Here is a 21475-nt window from a genome sequence, read left to right on the forward strand (position 1 = left end):
ACATTGACGATGAAACACAGAAATCGCATCGGAATTAAATACAAAAGGCACAATGCCGTCTTAAGTACAAGAATAGAAACTCTTCTTACAGTCGGTGCTTTGAGCATTCCCTGTGAGCCAGTATTAGTTTCCGATAGACCACTGCACGTTCAATGTATTCCTTGACCTTCACATTGACGATGAAAAACAGAAATCGCATCGGAATTAAATACAAAAGGCACAATGCCGCCTTAAGTACAAGAATAGAGACTCTTCTTACAGTCGGTGCTTTGAGCATTCCCTGTGCGACAAGTATTAGTTTCCGATACACCAATGCCGGTTCAATGTATTACTTGGACCTTCACATTGACGATGAAACACAGAAATCGCATCGGAATTAAATACAAAAGGCACAATGCCGTCTTAAGTACAAGAATAGAGACCCTTCTTACAGTCGGTGCTTTGAGCATTCCCTGTGAGACCAGTATCAATTTCCGATACACCACTGTAGGTTCAATGTATTCCTTGGACCTTCACATTGACGATAAAACAAAGAAATCGCATCGCAATTACATACAAAAGGCACAATGCCGCCTTAAGTACAAGAATAGAGACTCCTCTTACAGTCGGTGCTTCGAGCATTCCCTGTGAGCCCGTACTAGTTTCCGATAGACCACTGCAGGTTCAATGTATTCCTTGGACCTTCACATTGACGATGAAACACAGAAATCTCATCGGAATTAAATTTAAAAGGCACAATGCCGCCTTAAGTACAAGAATAGAGACACTTCTTACAGTGGGTGCTTTGAGCATTCCCTGTGAGACCAGTATTAGTTTGCAATACACCACTGCAGGTTCAATGTATTCCTTGGACATACACATTGACGATGAAACTCTGAGATTACATCGGAATTAAATACAAAAGGCACAATGCCGTCTGAAGTACAAGAATAGAGACTCTTCTTACAGTCGGTGCTTTGAGCATTCCCTGTGCGACAAGTATTAGTTTCCGATACACCATTGCAGGTTCAATGTATTACTTGGACCTTCACATTGACGATGAAACACAGAAATCGCATCGGAATTAAATACAAAAGGCACATTGCCGTCTGAAGTACAAGAAAAGGGACTCTTCTTACAGTCGGTGCTTTGAGCATTCCCTGTGCAACAAGTATTAGTTTCCGATACACCACTGCAGGTTCAATGTATTACTTGGACCTTCACATTGACGATGAAACACAGAAATCGCATCGGAATTAATACAAAAGGCACAATACCACCATAAGTACAAGAATAGAGACTCTTCTTATAGTCGGTGCTTTGAGCATTCCCTGTGAGACCAGTATTAGTTTCCGATACACCACTGCAGGTTCAATGTATTCCTTGGACATACACATTGACGATGAAACACATAAATTACATCGGAATTAAATACAAAAGGCACAGTGCCGCCTTAAGTACAAGAATAGAGACTCTCCTTACAGTCGGAGCTTTGAGCATTCCCTGTGAGACCAGTATTAGTTTCCGATACACCACTGCAGGTTCAATGTATTCCTTGGACATATACATTGACGATGAAACTCTGAGATTATATCGGAATTAAATACAAAAGGCACAATGCCGCCTTAAGTACAAGAATAGAGACTCTCCTTACAGTCGGTGCTTTGAGCATTCCCTGTGAGACCAGTATTAGTTTCCGATACACCACTGCAGGTTCAATGTATTACTTGGACCTTCACATTGACGATGAAACACAGAAATCGCATCGGAATTAAATAAAAAAGCCACAATGCCGTCTTAAGTTCAAGAATAGCGACTCTTCTTTCAGTCGGTGCTTTGAGTATTCCCTGTGAGCCAGTATTAGTTTCCGATAGACCACTGCACGTTCAATGTATTCCTTGGACCTTCACATTGACGATGAAACACAGAAATCCCATCGGAATTAAATACAAAAGGCACAATGCCGCCTTAAGTACAAGAATAGAGACTCTTCTTACAGTCGGTGTTTTGAGCATTCCCTGTGAGACCAGTATTAGTTTCCAATACACCACTGCAGGTTCAGTGTATTCCTTGGACATACACATTGATGATGAAACACTGAAATTACATCGGAATTAAATACAAAAGACACAATGCCGCTTTCAGTGCAAGAAGAGTGAGACTTCTTAGAGTCTGTGCTTTGATTTTATCCTGTGAGACCAGTATTAGTTTCCGATACACTACTGCATTTTCAAGGTAATCCTTGGACCTTAGCATTGATGATGAAACACAGAAATTACATCGGAATTAAATTCAAAAGGCACAATGCCGCCTTAAGTACAAGAATAGAGACTCTTCTTACAGTCGGTGCTTTGAGCATTCCCTGCGAAACCAGTATTAGTTTCCGATACACCACTGCAGGTTCAATGTATTCCTTGGACCTTCACATTTACGGTGAAACACTGAATTTACATCGGAATTAAATACAATAGGCACAATGCCGCCTTAAGTGCAAGAAGAGTGAGACTTCTTAGGGTCTGTGCTTTGATCCTTTCCTGTGAGACCAGTATTAGTTTCCGATACACTACTGCAGGTTCAAGGTAATCCTTGGACCTTAACATTGACGATAACACAAAGAAATCGCATCGGAATTATATACAAAACGCACAATGCCACCCTAAGTACAAGAATAGAGACTTTTCTTACAGTCGGTGCGTTGAGCATTCCCTGTGAGACCAGTATTAGTCTCCGATACACCACTGCAGGTTCAATGTATTCCGTGGACCTTCAAATTGAAGAAAAAACACAGAAATCGCATCGGAATTAAATACAAAGGCACAATGCGGCCTTACGTACAAGAATAGAGACTCTTCTTACTGTCGGTGATTTGAGCATTCTCTGTGAGGCCAGTATTAGTCACCGATACACCACTGCAGGTTCAATGTATTCCTTGGACATACACGTTGAAGATGAAACACTGAAATTACATCGGAATTAAATACAAAAGGCACAATGCGGCCTTAAGTACAAGAATAGAGACTCTTCTTACAGTCTGTGCTTTGAGCATTCCCTGTGAGACCAGTATTAGTTTCCAATACACCACTGCAGGTTCAGTGTATTCCTTGGACATACATATTGACGATGAAACACATAAATTACATCGGAATTAAATACAAAAGGCACAATGCCGCCTTAAGTACAAGAATGTAGACTCTTCTTACAGTCGGTGCTTTGAGCATTCCGGGTGAGACCAGTATTAGTTTCCGATACGCCACTGCAGGTTCAATGTATTACTTGGACCTTCGCATTGACGATGAAACACAGAAATAGCATCGGAATTAAATACAAAAGGCACAATGCCGTCTTAAGTACAAGAATAGAGACTCTTCTTACAGTCGGTGCTTTGAGCATTCCCTGTGAGCCAGTATTAGTTTCCGATAGTCCACTGAAGGTTCAATGTATTCCTTGGACCTTCACATTGACGATGAAACACAGAAATCTCATCGGAATTAAATTTGAAAGGCCCAATGCCGCCTAAAGTACAAGAATAGAGACACTTCTTACAGTCGGTGCTTTGAGCATTCCCTGTGAGACCAGTATTAGTTTGCAATACACCACTGCAGGTTCAATGTATTCCTTGGACATACACAGTGACAATGAAACTCTGAGATTACATCGGAATTAAATACAAAAGGCACAATGCCGTCTGAAGTACAAGAATAGAGACTCTTCTTACAGTCGGTGCTTTGAGCATTCCCTGTGCGACAAGTATTAGTTTCCGATACACCACTGCAGGTTCAATGTATTACTTGGACCTTCACATTGACGATGAAACACAGAAATCGCATCGGAATTAAATACAAAAGGCACAATGCCGTCTTAAGTACAAGAATAGAGACTCTTCTTACAGTCGGTGCTTTGAGCATTCCCTGTGAGCCAGTATTAGTTTCCGATAGACCACTGCACGTTCAATGTATTCCTTGGACCTTCACATTGACGATGAAAAACAGAAATCGCATCGGAATTAAATACAAAAGGCACAATGCCGCCTTAAGTACAAGAATAGAGACTCTTCTTACAGTCGGTGCTTTGAGCATTCCCTGTGCGACAAGTATTAGTTTCCGATACACCACTGCAGGTTCAATGTATTACTTGGACCTTCACATTAACGATGAAACACAGAAATCGCATCGGAATTAAATACAAAAGGCACAATGCCGTCTTAAGTACAAGAATAGAGACTCTTCTTACAGTCGGTGCTTTGAGCATTCCCTGTGAGACCAGTATCAATTTCCGATACACCACTGTAGGTTCAATGTATTCCTTGGACCTTCACATTGACGATAAAACAAAGGAATCGCATCGCAATTACATACAAAAGGCACAATGCCGCCTTAAGTACAAGAATAGAGACTCCTCTTACAGTCGGTGCATTGAGCATTCCCTGTGAGCCAGTACTAGTTTCCGATAGACCACTGCAGGTTCAATGTATTCCTTGGACCTTCACATTGACGATGAAACACAGAAATCTCATCGGAATTAAATTTAAAATGCACAATGCCGCCTTAAGTACAAGAATAGAGACACTTCTTACAGTGGGTGCTTTGAGCATTCCCTGTGAGAAGAGTATTAGTTTGCAATACACCACTGCAGGTTCAATGTATTCCTTGGACATACACATTGACGATGAAACTCTGAGATTACATCGGAATCAAATACAAAAGGCACAATGCCGTCTGAAGTACAAGAATAGAGACTCTTCTTACAGTCGGTGCTTTGAGCATTCCCTGTGCGACAAGTATTAGTTTCCGATACACCACTGCAGGTTTAATGTATTACTTGGACCTTCACATTTACGATGAAACACAGAAATCGCATCGGAATTAAATACAAAAGGCACAATGCCGTCTGAAGTACAAGAATAGGGACTCTTCTTACAGTCGGTGCTTTGAGCATTCCCTGTGCAACAAGTATTAGTTTCCGATACACCACTGCAGGTTCAATGTATTACTTGGACCTTCACATTGACGATGAAACACAGAAATCGCATCGGAATTAGATAAAAGAGCCACAATGCCGTCTTAAGTTCAAGAATAGCGACTCTTCTTACAGTCGGTGCTTTGAGTATTCCCTGTGAGCCAGTATTAGTTTCCGATAGACCACTGCACGTTCAATGTATTCATTGGACCTTCACATTGACGATGAAACACAGAAATCCCATCGGAATTAAATACAAAAGGCACAATGCCGCCTTAAGTACAAGAATAGAGACTCTTCTTACAGTCGGTAATTTGAGCATTCCCTGTGAGACCAGTATTAGTTTCCGATACACCACTGCTGGTTCAATGTATTCCTTGGACCTTCACATTTACGATGAAACACAGAAATCGCATCGGAATTAAATACAAAAGGCACATTACCGTCTGAAGTACAAGAATAGGGACTCTTCATACAGTCGGTGCTTTGAGCATTCTCTGTGCAACAAGTATTAGTTTCCGATACACCACTGCAGGTTCAATGTATTACTTGGACCTTCACATTGACGATGAAACACAGAAATCGCATCGGAATTAAAACAAAAGGCACAATGCCACCATAAGTACAAGAATAGAGACTCTTCTTATAGTCGGTGCTTTGAGCATTCCCTGTGAGACCAGTATTAGTTTCCGATACACCACTGCTGGTTCAAGGTAATGCTTGGACCTTCAAATTGAAGATAAAACACAGAAATCGCATCGGAATTAAATACAAAAGGCACAATGCGGCCTTAAGTACAAGAATAGAGACTCTTCTTACAGTCGGTGTTTTGAGCATTCCCCGTGAGACCAGTATTAGTTTGCAATACACCACTGCAGGTTCAGTGTATTCCTTGGACATACACATTGATGATGAAACACTGAAATTACATCGGAATTAAATGCAAAAGACACAATGCCGCATTCAGTGCAAGAAGAGTGAGACTTCTTAGAGTCTGTGCTTTGATTTTTTCCTGTGAGACCAGTATTAGTTTCCGATACACCACTGCAGGTTCAATGTATTCCTTGGACCTTCACATTTACGATGAAACACTGAATTTACATCGTAATTAAATACAATAGGCACAATGCCGCCTTAAGTGCAAGAAGAGTGAGACTTCTTAGGGTCTGTGCTTTGATCCTTTCCTGTGAGACCAGTATTAGTTTCAGATACACTACTGCAGGTTCAAGGTAATCCTTGGACCTTCACATTGACGATAACACAAAGAAATCGCATCGGAATTATATACAAAACGCACAAAGCCACCTTAAGTACAAGAATAGAGACTTTTCTTACAGTCGGTGCTTTGAGCATTCCCTGTGAGACCAGTATTAGTCTCCGATACACCACTGCAGGTTCAATGTATTCCGTGGACCTACAAATTGAAGATAAAACACAGAAATCGCATCGGAATTAAATACAAAAGGCACAATGCGGCCTTAAGTACAAGAATAGAGACTCTTCTTACAGTCGGTGATTTGAGCATTCTCTGTGAGACCAGTATTAGTCACCGATACACCACTGCAGGGTCAATGTATTCCTTGGACATACACGTTGAAGATGAAACACTGAAATTACATCGGAATTAAATACAAAAGGCACAATGCGGCCTTAAGTACAAGAATAGAGACTCTTCTTACAGTCGGTGCTTTGAGCATTCCCTGTGAGACCAGTATTAGTTTCCGATACACCACTGCAGGTTCAATGTAATCCTTGGACCTTCACATTGACGATAAAACACAGAAATCGTATCGCAATTACATACAAAAAGCACAATGCCGCCTTAAGTACAAGAATAGAGACTCTTCTTACAGTCGGTGCTTTGACCATTCCCTGTGAGACCAGTATTAGTTTCCGATACACCACTGCAGGTTAAATGTATTCCTTCGACCATCACATTGTCGATGAAACACAGATATCGCATCGGAATTAAATACAAAAGTCACAATGCCGCCTTAAGTACAAGAATATAGACTCTTCTTACAGTCAGCGCATTGAGCATTCTCTGTGAGACCAGTATTAGTTTCAGATACACCACTGCAGGTTCAATGTATTACTTGGACTTTCACATTGACCATAAAACACAGAAATCGCATCGCAATTACATACAAAAAGCACAATGCCGCCTTAAGTACAAGAATAGAGACTCTTCTTGCAGTCGGTGCTTTGAGCATTCCCTGTGAGACCAGTATTAGTTTCTGATACACCACTGCAGGTTCAATGTATTCCTTGGACCTTCACATTGACGATGAAACACAGAAATCGCATCGCAATTACATACAAAAAGCACAATGCCGCCTTAAGTACAAGAATAGAGACTCTGCTTGCAGTCGGTGCTTTGAGCATTCCCTGTGAGACCAGTATTAGTTTCTGATACAGCACTACAGGTTCAATGTATTCTGTGGACATTAAAATTGACGATGAAACTCAGAAATTATCTCGGAATTAAATACAAAAGGCACAATGCCGCCTTAAGTGCAACAAGAGCGAGACTTCTTAGAATCTGTGCTTTGATCCTTTCCTGTGAGACCAGTATTAGTTTCCAGTACACTACTGCTGACTCAATGTATTCCTTGGACCTACACATTGACGATGAATTACTGAAATTACATCGGAATTAAATACAAAATACACATAGCCGCTTTAAGTACAAGAATAGAGACTCTTCTTACAGACGGTGCTTTGAGCATTCCCTGTGAGACCAGTATTAGTTTCCGATACACCACTGCAGGTTCAATGTATTCCTTGGACCTTCACATTGACGATGAAACACAGAAATCGCAACGGAATTAAATACAAAAGTCACAATGCCGCCTTAAGTACAAGAATATAGACTCTTCTTACAGTCAGCGCATTGAGCATTCTCTGTGAGACCAGTATTAGTTTCAGATACACCACTGCCTGTTCAATGTATTACTTGGACTTTCACATTGACCATAAAACACAGAAATCGCATCGCAATTACATACAAAAAGCACAATGCCGCCTTAAGTACAAGAATAGAGACTCTTCTTGCAGTCGGTGCTTTGAGCATTCCCTGTGAGACCAGTATTAGTTTCTGATACAGCACTACTGGTTCAATGTATTCTGTGGACATTAAAATTGACGATGAAACACTGAAATTATCTCGGAATTAAATACAAAAGGCACAATGCCGCCTTAAGTGCAACAAGAGTGAGACTTCTTAGAATCTGTGCTTTGATCCTTTCCTGTGAGACCAGTATTAGTTTCCGGTACACTACTGCTGACTCAATGCATTCCTTGGACCTTCACATTGACGATGAAACACTGAAATTACATCGGAATTAAATACTAAATGCACAATGCCGCTTTAAGTACAAGAATAGTGACTCTTCTTACAGTCGGTGCTTTGAGCATTCCCTGTGAGACCAGTATTAGTTTCCGATACAGCACTGCACGTTCAGTGTATTCTTTGGACCTTCACATTGACATTGAAAAACAGAAAATGCATCGGAAATGAATACAAAAGGCACAATGCCGCCTTAAGTACAAGAATATAGACTCTTCTTACAGTCGTTGCTTTGAGCATTCCCTGTGAGACCAGTATAAAATTTCCGATACACCACTGTAGGTTCAATGTATTCCTTCGACCATAACATTGAAGATGAAACACAGAAATCGCATCGGAATTAAATACAAAAGGCACAATGCCGCCTTAAGTTCAAGAATAGAGACTCTTCTTACAGTCGGTGCTTTGAGCATTCCCTGTGAGACCAGTATTAGTTTCCAATACACCACTGCAGGTTCAATGTATTCCTTGGACATACACATTGACGATGAAACACTGAAATGGCATCGGAATTAAATGCAAAAGGCACAATGCCGCTTTAAATGCAAGAAGAGTGAGGCTTCTTAGAGTCTGTGCTTTGATCCTGTCCTGTGAGACCAGTGTTTTCTTCCGATACACCACTGCAGGTTCAATGTATTCCTTGGACATACACATTGACGATGAAACACATAAATTACATCGGAATTAAATACAAAAGGCACAATGCCGCCGTAAGTACAAGAATAGAGACTCTTCTTACAGTCGGTGCTTTGAGAAGCTGAAACTGTGCTATGATCCTTTCCTGTGAGACCAGTATTAGTTTCCGATACACCACTGCAGGTTCAATGTAGTCCTTTGACCTTCACATTGACGATGAAACACAGAAATCGGATCGGAATTAGATACAAAAGGCACAATGCCGCCTTAAGCACAAGAATAGACACTCTTCTTACAGTCTGTGCTTTGATCCTTTCCTGTGAGACCAGTATTAGTTTCCGATACACCAATGCAGGTTCAATGTATTCCTTGGACGTAAACATTGACGATGAAACACACAAATCGCATCGGAATTAAATAGAAATGGCACAATGCCGCCTTACGAACATGAATAGAGACTCTTCTTACAGTATGTGGTTTGATTCTTTCCTGTGAGACCAGTATTAGTTTCCGATACACCACTTCAGGTTCAATGAAGTCCTTTGACCTTCATATTGACGATGAAACACAGACATCGGATCGGAATTAAATACAAAAGCCACAATGACGCCTTAAGTACAAGAATACACACTCTTCTTACAGTCTGTGCTTTGATCCTTTATTGTGAGACCAGTATTAGTTTCCGATACACCACTGCAGGTTCAATGTATTCCATTGACCCTCACATTGACGATGAACCACAGAAATCTCATCGGAATTAAATACAAAAGGCACAACGCCGCCTTAAGTACAAGAATAGAGACTCTTCTTACAGTCTGTGCTTTGATCCTTTCCTGTGAGACCAGTATTAGTTTCTGATACGCCACTGCAGATTCAATGAATTCCTTGGACCTTCACATTCATGATGAAACACAGATATCGAATCGGAATTAAATACAAAAGGCACAATGCCGCCTTAAGTACAAGAATAGAGACACTTCTTGCTGTCTGTGCTTTGATCCTTTCCTGTGAGACCATTATTAGTTTCCGATACACCACTGCAGGTTCAATGTATTCCTTGGACATACACATTGTCAATGAAACACTGAAGTTACATCGGAATTAAATACAAAAGGCCAAATGCCGCCTTAAGTGCGAGAGGAATGAGGCTTCTTAGAGTCTGGGCTTTGATCCTTTCCTGTGAGACCAGTATTAGTTTCCGATACACCACTGCAGGTTCAATGTATTCCTTAGACCTTCACATTGACGATGAAACACAGAAATCGCTTCGGAATTAAATACAAAAGGCACAATGCCGACTTCAGTACAAGACAAGAGACCCTTCTTACAGTCGGTGCTTTGAGCATTCCCTGTGAGACCAGTATTAGTTTCCGATACACCACCGCAGGTTCAATGTATTCCTTGGACATACACATTGTCGATGAAATACTGAAATTACATCGGAATTAAATACAAAAGGCACAATGCCGAATTAAGTGCAAGAGGAATGAGGCTTCTTAGAGTCTGGGCTTTGATCCTTTCCTGTGAGACCAGTATCATTTTACGATACACGACTGCAGGTTCAATGTATTCCTCGGACCTTCACATTGACATGAAACACAGAAATCGCATCGGAATTAAATACAAAAGGCACAATGCCACCTTAAGTAGAAGAATGGAGACTCATCTTACAGTCTGTGCTTTGATCATTACCTGTGAGACCAGTATTAGTTTCCGATACACCACTGCAGGTTCAATGTATTCCGTTGACCTTCACATTGAAGATGAAACACAGATTTCGCATCGGAATTAAATACAAAAGGCACAATGCCACCTTAAGTGCAAAAATATTGACTCTTCTTACAGTCTGTGCTTTGATCCTCTCCTGTGAGACCAGTATTAGTTTCCGATACACCACTGCAGGTTCAATGTATTCCTTGGACATTCACATTGTCGATGAAACACTGAATTTATATCGGAGTTAAATACAAAAGGCACAATGCCGCCTTAAGTGCAAGAGGAATGAGGCTTCTTAGAGTCTGGGCTTTGATCCTTTCCTGTGAGACCAGTATTAGTTTCCGATACACTACTGCAGGTTCAATGCATTCCTTGGACCTTCACATTGACGATGAAACACAGAAATCGCATCGGAATTAGAAACAAAAGGAACAACGCCGCCTTAAGTTCAAGAATAGAGACTCTTTTTACAGTCTGTGACTTGAACACTCCCTGTGAGACCAGTATTAGTTACCGATACACCACTGCAGGCTCAATGTATTCCTTGGACATACACATTGACGATGAAACATTGTATTCACATCGGAATTAAATACAAAAGGCACTATGCCGCCATAAGTGTAAGAAGAGTGAGACTTCATATAGTCTGTGTTTGATCCTTTTCTGTGAGACCAGTATTAGTTTCCGATACACTACTGCAGGTTCAATGCATTCCTTGGACCTTCACATTGACGATGAAACACAGAAATCGCATCGGAATTAAAAACAAAAGGAACAACGCCGCCTTAAGTTCAAGAAAAGAGACTCTTTTTACAGTCTGTGACTTGAACACTCCCTGTGAGACCAGTATTAGTTACCGATACACCACTGCAGGCTCAATGTATTCCTTGGACCTTCACATTGGCGATGAAACACAGAAATTACATCAGAATTAAATACAAAAGGCACAAAGCCTCCTTAAGTGCAAGAAGAGTGAGCCTTCTTAGAGTCTGTGCTTTATCCTTTCCTGTGAGCCCAGTATTAGTTTCCGATACACCACTGCAGGTTCAATGTATTACTTGGACCTTCACATTGACGATGAAACACAGAAATCGCATCGGAATGAGATACAAAAGGCACAATGCCGCCTTAAGTACAAGAATAGAGACTCTTCTTACTGTCGGTGCTTTGAGCATTCCCTGTGAGACCAGTATTTGTTTCCGATACACCATTGCAGGTTCAATGTATTCCTTGGACCTTCATATTGACGATGAAACACTGAAATACCATTGGAATTAAATACAAGAGGCACAATGCCGCCATAAGTACAAGCATAGAGATTCTTCTTATAGTCGGTGCTTTGAGCATTCCCTGTGAGACCAGTATTAGTTTCCGATACACCACTGCAGGTTCAATGTATTTCGTGGACATACACATTGACGATGAAACACTGAAATTACATCGGAAGTAAATAAAAAAGGCACAATGCCGCCTTAAATGCAAGAAGAGTGAGACTTCTTAGAGTTTGTGCTTTGAACCTTTCCTGTGAGACCAGTATTAGTTTCCGATACACCACTGCAGGTTCAATGTATTCCTTTGAACTTCACATTGACGATGAAACACAGAAGTCGTATCGGAATTTAACACAAAAGGCACAATGCCGCCTTAAGTACAAGAAAAGAGACTCTTCCTACAGTCGGTTATTTGAGCATTCCCCGTGAGACCAGTATTAGTTTCCGATACACCACTGCAGGTTCAGTGTATTCCTTGGACCTTCACATTGACGATGAATCACAGAAATCGCATCGGAATTAAATACAAAAGACACAATGCCGCCATAAGTACAGGAATTGAGACTCTTCTTACAGTCTGTGTTTTGATCCTTTCCTGTGAGACCAGTATTAGTTTCCGATACACCACTGCAGGTTCAATGTATTCCTTTGACCTTTACATTGACGATGAAACACAGAAATCGCATCGGAATAAAATACAAAAATTACAATGCCGCCTTAAGTACAAGAATAGAGACTCTTCTTACAGTCTGTGATTTGATCCCTTCCTGTGAGACCAGTATTAGTTTCCGATACACCGCTGCAGGTTCCGTGTATTCGTTTGACCATCACATTGTCGATGAAACACAGAAATCGCATCGGAAGTAAATACAAATGGCACCGAGCCGCCTTAGGTAGAAGAATAGAGACTCTTCTTACAGTCGGTGCTTTGATCCTTTCCTGTGAGAAAAGTATTAGTCTCCGATACACCACTGCATTTTCAATGTATACCTTGGACGTAAACATTGACGATGAAACACACAAATCGCATCGGATTTAAATACAAAAGGCACAATGCAGCTTTAAGTACAAGAATAGAGACTCTTCTTACAGTCTGTGCTTTGATCCTTTCCTGTGAGACCAGTATTAGTTTCCGATACAACACTGCAGGTTCAATGTATTCCATTGACCCTCACATTGACGATGAAACACAGAAATCGCATCGGAATTAAATACAACAGGCACAATAACGCCTTAAGTACAAGAATAGAGACCCTTCTTACAGTCTGTGCTTTGATCCTTTCCTGTGGGACCAGTATTAGTTTCCGATACACCACTGCAGGTTCAATTTATTCCTTGGACCTTCACATTCACGACGAAACACAGAAATCGCATCGGAATTAAATACAAAAGTCACAATGCCGCCTTAAGTACAAGATTAGTGACACTTCTTACAGTCTGTGCTTTGATCCTTTCCTGTGAGACCAGTATTAGTTTCCGATACACCACTGCAGGTTCAATGTATTCCTTGGACATACACATTGACGATGAAACACTGATATTACATCGGAAATGAATACAAAAGCCACAATGCCGCCTTATGTGCAAGATGAGTGAGACTTCTTACAGTCTGTGCTTTGATCCTTTCCTGTGAGACCAGTATTACTTTCCGATACACCACTGCAGGTTCAGTGTATTCCTTGGACATACACATTGACGATGAAACACTGAGATTACATCGGATTTAAATACAAAAGGCACAATGCCGCCTTAAGTACAAGAATAGAGACTCTTCTTACAGTCGGTGCTTTGAGCATTCCCTGTGAGACCAGTATTAGTTTCCGATACACCACTGCAGATTCAATGTATTCCTTGGACCATAACATTGACGATGAAACACAGAAATCGCGTCTGAATTGAATACAAAATGCACAATGATGCATTATGTACAAGAATAGAGACTCTTCTTACAGTCGGTGCTTTGAGCATTCCCTGTGAGACCAGTATTAGTTTCCGATACACCACTGTGGGTTCAATGTATTCCTTGGACCTTGACATTGACGATGAAACACAGAAATCGCATCGGAATTAAATACAAAAGGCACAATGCCGCCTTAAGTATAAGAATAGAGACTCTTCTTACAGTCGGTGCTTTGAGCATTCCCTGTGAGACCAGTATTAGTTTCCGATACACCACTGCAGGTTCAATGTATTCCTTGGACATACACATTGACGATGAAACACTGAGATTACATCGGATTTAAATACAAAAGGCAAAATGCAACCTGAAGTACAAGAATAGAGACTCTTCTTACAGTCGGTGCTTTGAGGATTCCCTGTGCGACCAGTATTTGTTTCCAATACACCACTGCAGGTTCAATGTATTACTTGGACATTCACATTGACGATGAAACACAGAAATCGCATCGGAATTAAATACAAAAGGCACAATGCCGCCTTAAGTACAAGCATAGAGATTCTTCTTACAGTCGGTGCTTTGAGCATTCCCTGTGCGACCAGTATTAGTTTCCGATACACCACTGCAGGTTCAATTTATTTCTTGGACATACACATTGTCTATGAAACACTGAAATTACATCGGAAATAAATAAAAAAGGCACCATGCCGCCTTGAGTGCAAGAAGAGTGAGACTTCTTAGAGCCTGTGCCATGATCCTTTCCTGTGAGACCAGTATTAGTTTCCCATACACTACTGCTGGTTCAATGTATTCCATTGATCTTCACATTGACGATGAAACACAGAAATCGCATCGGAATTTAATACAAAAGGCACAATGCCTCCTTATGTACAAGAGTAGACACTCTTCTTACAGTCTGTGCTTTGATCCTTTCCTGTGAGACCAGTATTAGTTTCCGATACACCACTGCTGGTTCAATGTACTCCATGGATCTTCACATTGACGATGAAACACATAAATCACATCGGAATTAAAGCAAAAGGCACAATGCCGCCTTAAGTACAAGAATAGAGATTCTTCTTACAGTCGGTGCTTTGAGCATTCTCTGTGAGACCAGTATTAGTTTCCGATACACCACTGCAGGTTCATTGTATTCCTTGGACCATCACATTGACGATGAAACACAGAAATCACACTGGAATTAAATACATAACGCACAATGCCGCCTTAAGTACAAGAATAGAGACTCTTCTTACAGTCTTTTCTTTGAGCATTCCCTGTGAGACCAGTATTAGTTTCCGATACACCACTGCACGTTTAATGTATTCCTTGGACCTTCACATTGACGATAAAACAAAGAAACCGCATCGGAATTAAATACAAAAGGCACAATGCCGCCTTAAGTGCAAGAATAGAGACTCTTCTTACTGTCGGTGCTTTGAGCATTCCCTGTGAGACCAGTATTAGTTTCCGATACACCTCTGCTGGTTCAATGTATTCCTTGGACATACACATTGACGATGAAACACATAAATTACATCGGAATTAAATACAAAATTCACAATGCCGCCTTAAGCACAAGAATAGAGACTCTTCTTACAGTCGGTACTTTGAGCATTCCCTGTGAGACCAGTATTAGTTTCCGATACACCACTGCAGATTCGATGTATTCCTTGGACCTTCACATTGACGATAAAACAAGGAAATCGCATCGCATTTACATACAAAAGGCACAATGCCGCCTTAAGTACAAGAATAGAGACTTCTCTTACAGTCGGTGCTTTGAGCATTCCCTGTGAGCCAGTATTAGTTTCCGATAGACCACTGCAGGTTCAATGTATTCCTTGGACCTACACATTGACGATGAAACACAGAAATCTCATCGGAATTAAATTTAAAAGGCACAATGCCGCCTTAAGTACAAGAATAGAGACACTTCTTACAGTCGGTGCTTTGAGCATTTCCTGTGAGACCAGTATTAGTTTGCAATACACCACTGCAAATTCAATGTATTCCTTGGACATACACATTGACGATGAAAGTCTGAGATTACATCGGAATTAAATACAAAAGGCACAATGCCGTCTGAAGTACAAGAATAGAGACTCTTCTTACAGTCGGTGTTTTGAGCATTCCCTGTGCGACAAGTATTAGTTTCCGATACACCACTGCAGGTTCAATGTATTCCTTGGACCTTCACATTGACGATGAAGCAAAGAAATCTCATCGGAATTAAATTTGAAAGGCCCAATGCCGCCTTAAGTACAAGAATAGAGACACTTCTTACAGTCGGTGCTTTGAGCATTCCCTGTGAGACCAGTATTAGTTTGCAATACACCACTGCAGGTTCGATGTATTCCTTGGACATTCACATTGACAATGAAACTCTGAGATTACATCGGAATTAAATACAAAAGGCACAATGCCATCTGAAGTACAAGAACAGAGACTCTTCTTACAGTCGGTGCTTTGAGGATTCCCTGTGCGACCAGTATTAGTTTCCAATACACCACTGCCGGTTCAATGTATTACTTGGACCTTCACGTTGACGATGAAACACAGAAATCGCATCGGAATTAAATACAAAAGGCACAATGCCGCCTTAAGTACAAGCATAGAGATTCTTCTTACAGTCGGTGCTTTGAGCATTCCCTGTGCGACCAGTATTAGTTTCCGATACACCACTGCAGGTTCAATTTATTTCTTGGACATACACATTGTCTATGAAACACTGAAATTACATCGGAAATAAATAAAAAAGGCACCATGCCGCCTTGAGTGCAAGAAGAGTGAGACTTCTTAGAGCCTGTGCCATGATCCTTTCCTGTGAGACCAGTATTAGTATCCCATACACTACTGCTGGTTCAATGTATTCCTTTGATCTTCACATTGACGATGAAACACTGAAATCGCATCGGAATTTAATACAAAAGGCGCAATGCCTCCTTATGAACAAAAGTAGAGACTCTTCTTACAGTCTGTGCTTTAATCCTTTCCTGTGAGACCAGTATTACTTTCCGATACACCACTGCAGGTTCAGTGTATTCCTTGGACATACACATTGACGATGAAACACTGAGATTACATCGGATTTAAATACAAAAGGCACAATGCCGCCTTAAGTACAAGAATAGAGACTCTTCTTACAGTCGGTGCTTTGAGCATTCCCTGTGAGACCAGTATTAGTTTCCGATACACCACTGCAGATTCAATGTATTCCTTGGACCATCACATTGACGATGAAACACAGAAATCGCGTCTGAATTGAATACAAAATGCACAATGATGCCTTATGTACAAGAATAGAGACTCTTCTTACAGTCGGTGCTTTGAGCATTCCCTGTGAGACCAGTATTAGTTTCCGATACACCACTGTGGGTTCAATGTATTCCTTGGACCTTGACATTGACGATGAAACACAGAAATCGCATCGGAATTAAATACAAAAGGCACAATGCCGCCTTAAGTATAAGAATAGAGACTCTTCTTACAGTCGGTGCTTTGAGCATTCCCTGTGAGACCAGTATTAGTTTCCGATACACCACTGCAGGTTCAATGTATTCCTTGGACATACACATTGACGATGAAACACTGAGATTACATCGGAATTAAATACAAAAGGCCAAATGCCACCTGAAGTACAAGAATAGAGACTATTCTTACAGTCGGTGCTTTGAGGATTCCCTGTGCGACCAGTATTTGTTTCCAATACACCACTGCAGGTTCAATGTATTACTTGGACATTCACATTGACGATGAAACACAGAAATCGCATCGGAATTAAATACAAAATGCACAATGCCGCCTTAAGTACAAGCATAGAGATTCTTCTTACATTCGGTGCTTTGAGCATTCCCTGTGCGACCAGTATTAGTTTCCGATACACCACTGCAGGTTCAATTTATTTCTTGGACATACACATTGTCTATGAAACACTGAAATTACATCGGAAATAAATAAAAAAGGCACCATGCCGCCTTGAGTGCAAGAAGAGTGAGACTTCTTAGAGCCTGTGCCATGATCCTTTCCTGTGAGACCAGTATTAGTTTCCCATACACTACTGCTGGTTCAATGTATTCCATTGATCTTCACATTGACGATGAAACACAGAAATCGCATCGGAATTTAATACAAAAGGCACAATGCCTCCTTATGTACAAGAGTAGACACTCTTCTTACAGTCTGTGCTTTGATCCTTTCCTGTGAGACCAGTATTAGTTTCCGATACACCACTGCTGGTTCAATGTACTCCATGGATCTTCACATTGACGATGAAACACATAAATCACATCGGAATTAAAGCTAAAGGCACAATGCCGCCTTAAGTACAAGAATAGAGATTCTTCTTACAGTCGGTGCTTTGAGCATTCCCTGTGAGACCAGTATTAGTTTCCGATACACCACTGCACGTTTAATGTATTCCTTGGACCTTCACATTGACGATAAAACAAAGAAACCGCATCGGAATTAAATACAAAAGGCACAATGCCGCCTTAAGTACAAGAATAGAGACTCTTCTTACTGTCGGTCGGTGCTTTGAGCATTCCCTGTGAGACCAGTATTAGTTTCCGATACACCTCTGCTGGTTCAATGTATTCCTTGGACATACACATTGACGATGAAACACATAAATTACATCGGAATTAAATACAAAATTCACAATGCCGCCTTAAGCACAAGAATAGAGACTCTTCTTACAGTCGGTACTTTGAGCATTCCCTGTGAGACCAGTATTAGTTTCCGATACACCACTGCAGATTCGATGTATTCCTTGGACCTTCACATTGACGATGAAACACAGAAATCTCATCGGAATTAAATATAAAAGACAAAAAGCCGCCTTAAGTACAAGAATAGAGACACTTCTTGCAGTCGGTGCTTTGAGCATTCCCTGTGAGATCAGTATTAGTTTCCATTACACCACTGCAGGTTCAATGTATTCCTTGGACATACACATTGACGTTGAAACACTGGGATTACATCGGAATTAAATACAAAAGGCACAATGCCGCCTGAAGTACAAGAATAGAGACTCTTCTTACAGTTGGTGCTTTGAGCATTCCCTGTGCGACCAGTATTAGTTACCGACACACCACTGCAGGTTCAATGTATTACTTGGACCTTCACATTGACGATGAAACACAGAAATCACATCGGAATTAAATACAAAAGGCACAATGCCACCTTAAGTACAAGAATAGAGACCCTTTTTACAGTCGGTGCTTTGAGCATTCCCTGTGAGACCAGTATTAGTTTCAGATACACCACTGCAGGGTCAATGTATTCCTTGGACATACATATTGACGATGAAACACATAAATTAAATCGGAATTAAATACAAAAGGCACAATGCCGCCTTAAGTACAAGAATGTAGACTCTTCTTACAGTCGGTGCTTTGAGCATTCCCTGTGAGACCAGTATTAGTTTCCGATACAGTACTGCAGGTTCAATGTATTCCTTGGACCTTCACATTGACGATAAAACAAGGAAATCGCATCGCATTTACATACAAAAGGCACAATGCCGCCTTAAGTACAAGAATAGAGACTTATCTTACAGTCGGTGCTTTGAGCATTCCCTGTGAGCCAGTATTAGTTTCCGATAGACCACTGCAGGTTCAATGTATTCCTTGGACCTACACATTGACGATGAAACACAGAAATCTCATCGGAATTAAATTTAAAAGGCACAATGCCGCCTTAAGTACAAGAATAGAGACACTTCTTACAGTCGGTGCTTTGAGCATTTCCTGTGAGACCAGTATTAGTTTGCAATACACCACTGCAAATTCAATGTATTCCTTGGACATACACATTGACGATGAAAGTCTGAGATTACATCGGAATTAAATACAAAAGGCACAATGCCGTCTGAAGTACAAGAATTGAGGCTCTTCTTACAGTCGGTGTTTTGAGCATTCCCTGTGCGACAAGTATTAGTTTCCGATACACCACTGCAGGTTCAATGTATTCCTTGGACCTTCACATTGACGATGAAGAAAAGAAATCTCATCGGAATTAGATTTGAAAGGCCCAATGCCGCCTTAAGTACAAGAATAGAGACACTTCTTACAGTCGGTGCTTTGAGCATTCCCTGTGAGACCAGTATTAGTTTGCAATACACCACTGCAGGTTCAATGTATTCCTTGGACATTCACATTGACAATGAAACTCTGAAATTACATCGGAATTAAATACAAAAGGCACAATGCCATCTGAAGTACAAGAACAGAGACTCTTCTTACAGTCGGTGCTTTGAGGATTCCCTGTGCGACCAGTATTAGTTTCCAATACACCACTGCAGGTTCAATGTATTACTTGGACCTTCACATTGACGATGAAACACAGAAATCGCATCGGAATTAAATACAAAAGGCACAATGCCGTCTTAAGTACAAGCATAGAGATTCTTCTTACAGTCGGTGCTTTGAGCATTCCCTGTGCGACCAGTATTAGTTTCCGATACACCACTGCAGGTTCAATTTATTTCTTGGACATACACATTGTCTATGAAACACTGAAATTACATTGGAAATAAATAAAAAAGGCACCATGCCGCCTTGAGTGCAAGAAGAGTGAGACTTCTTTGAGCCTGTGCCATGATCCTTTCCTGTGAGACCAGTATTAGTATCCCATACACTACTGCTGGTTCAATGTATTCCTTTGATCTTCACATTGACGATGAAACACTGAAATCGCATCGGAAGTTAATACAAAAGGCGCAATGCCTCCTTATGAACAAGAGTAGAGACTCTTCTTACAGTCTGTGCTTTAATCCTTTCCTGTGAGACCAGTATTAGTTTCCGATACACCACTGCAGGTTCAATATATTCCTTTGACTTTCACATTGACGATGAAACATAGAAATCGCATCGGAATTAAATACAAAAAACACAATGCCGCCTGAAGTGCAAGAAGAGAGAGATTTCTTAGAGTCTGTGCTTTGATCCTTTCCTGTGAGACCAGTATTAGTTTCCGATACACCACTGCTGGTTCAATGTACTCCATGGATCTTCACATTGACGATGAAACACAGAAATCACATCGGAATTAAATGCAGAAGGCACAGTGCCGCCTTAAGTACAAGAATAGAGATTCTTCTTACAGTCGGTGCTTTGAGCATTCTATGTGAGACCAGTATTAGTTTCCGATACACCACTGCAGGTTCAATGTATTCCTTGGACCATCACATTGACGATGAAACACAGAAATCACATTGGAATTAAATACATAACGCACAATGCCGCCTTAAGTACAAGAATAGAGACTCTTCTTACAGTCGTTTCTTTGAGCCTTCCCTGTGAGAATAGTATTAGTTTCCGATACAGCACTGCAGGTTCAATGTATTCCTTGGACGTAAATATTGACAATGTAACACTGAAATTACATCGGATTTAAATACAAAAGGCACAATGCCGCCTTAAGAACAAGACTAGAGACCCTTCTTAGAGTCGGTGCTTTGAGCATTCCCTGTGAGACCAGTATTAGTTTCCGATACACCACTGCACGTTCAATGTATTCCTTGGACATTCACATTGACGATAAAACAAAGAAACCTCATCGGATTTAAATACAAAAGGCACAATGCCGCCTTAAGTACAAGAATAGAGACTCTTCTTACTGTCGGTGCTTTGAGCATTCCCTGTGAGACCAGTATTAGTTTCCGATACA

Source organism: Schistocerca americana, chromosome 5, assembly GCF_021461395.2.
Source record: "Schistocerca americana isolate TAMUIC-IGC-003095 chromosome 5, iqSchAmer2.1, whole genome shotgun sequence".
NCBI lineage: Eukaryota > Metazoa > Arthropoda > Insecta > Orthoptera > Acrididae > Schistocerca > Schistocerca americana.